Source organism: Parasteatoda tepidariorum, chromosome 2, assembly GCF_043381705.1.
Source record: "Parasteatoda tepidariorum isolate YZ-2023 chromosome 2, CAS_Ptep_4.0, whole genome shotgun sequence".
Classification (NCBI taxonomy): domain Eukaryota; kingdom Metazoa; phylum Arthropoda; class Arachnida; order Araneae; family Theridiidae; genus Parasteatoda; species Parasteatoda tepidariorum.
In genome coordinates, this window is record NC_092205.1 from 317,045 (window position 1) to 318,818 (window position 1,774).

At 27.2% G+C, this 1,774-nt stretch overlaps 1 long non-coding RNA gene across 1 annotated transcript in view; it reads left to right on the forward strand.

The window, feature by feature from the left end:
- Positions 1-13: 13 nt before the first annotated feature.
- The window catches only part of LOC122271462 (uncharacterized), a 6,114-nt gene continuing 4,353 nt past the window's right edge, over positions 14-1,774 (forward strand). Inside the window, exon 1 of the long non-coding RNA XR_006226386.2 lies at positions 14-665. This is a non-coding gene — a long non-coding RNA (uncharacterized lncRNA). The remainder of the gene's footprint in view (positions 666-1,774) is intronic.

Below are 1,774 nucleotides of genomic sequence, written 5' to 3' on the forward strand. Positions count from 1 at the left end.
TACTTATACGATTTTTAAAATAAGCATTTGTTTATTTAATATTTTTCGGCACTCTTTTTGTTGATTTGCCACATACCCAAGTAGCACAGGGATATTGTAACAGCTTTGATCTACATCGACCGACATTGTCAATATTGGCGAAAACCGAAATTGTGTGTACGATATTGTACGATTCCCGTCGATTTCACATTAAAAATCTGTTTGTAAAATTTTCATTTAAAACTTTATTGTGTTCTTAAATCAAAATTAATCATTTAAAAGACAAAAATTGACGTCAAATTGTTATAATTCCAAAAAATAAATTTAAAATACAAATTTAGAGATATCCGAACAACAACCGGATAATATTTGATATCAATATTGTAATCGTGTTTTTGTCACGACATCGATCGTTTTCATTAAATACTGAAATCTATGATATTCACCACTCGGAACCGTAACCCGTTAAGATGCTGTTTATCATTTTCCGCTACACCTGCCGTCTATTTATCTTTTGTCTTCTTATATTTAAATCTAATTTCATCTCATAAGACTTATATATTAGCGCATAATGTAAGTGGAATTAAAATGAATTCTATTTAGCGAGCCCGAAAACTCAAACCAGCTGAAGATGAAGGAGAATTAATGCACCTTGTTGAAGTGAGCGAATTCTCTGATCTTGGTAGGTATGTTCTGTTTTTAATATATACAATTATATATTGCAAGAATTACATTGATTTCCTCCTTTTTCATGGCCAGGCTGCTTAACTATTTAATTATATCACATTATTCAATTCTCATATTCACAAACAGTGGCGAAATTTTATAGTATGTTTGAAGGTGTTAAGCCTTCTGACATGCTTATGTTTATATTTTTTCACACCTGCAACTTGTACGTTCGATGAAAAAATTTTTTTAATACTTAAACTAATTAAAAATATAAGAGCTAAGCGAGCTAACAAATAGATCATATTTGCATATTGTTTAATTATTAATTTGTCATGGTAGATTAAAATGTTTTTTTTTTTCGAAATTTTAATATAATATTTAATTTACAAAAAATAGAATTGAATCATGAAAATTTTATATGTCTACATCTTACTTACCGAACCGAATAGCTCATTAATCAAGTAATGAATAATTTCGGAAGGGGTTTTGATATGTGTATATATATTTGCTAGAATTATGCCAATTTCCTCTTCTTTTTTTTTAGTCCAAGTTTGTTAACTATTAAATTATATCACATTATTCAATTCTGATATTCCCAAAGATCTTGTTTACTTTTATTGGTTCTGTGCACTATAACAATTTGTCTGCTTCTCTCGGACTAAAAAAATGTCTGAAAGACTTGAAATATGACGAAAATTACCTTTATTTATTTTTTGACAGAAATTTACCAGTTATATTTTAATCATGCCTTAAAATAATAACTTTTTGACATGCTCAATATACGCCGACAGTAGCGTAAATTGATTTATTTTTACTGTTGTATTTTCGTCAGTTATTGATATTGATTTTAAATATCCCGATAAACAACCTGAAAAATTGGAATCTTGTATTTGGGTATTTACTTTCTAAGTCAATAATTGTGTTGAATTTTATCAGTTATTGCTGCTGATTTCTCCATAGTTTTTAAATCTTTTTTTTTTTATACGATATTTTTATACAACAGCCTAATCTAGAAACGAAACACTCATTTGAGACTACCGATTCATGTGAATTTGTCGTCAATCTTTTTTTTTTTTTTTTTTTTTTTTTTTTTTTTTTTTTTTTTTTTTTTTTTTTTTTTTTTTTT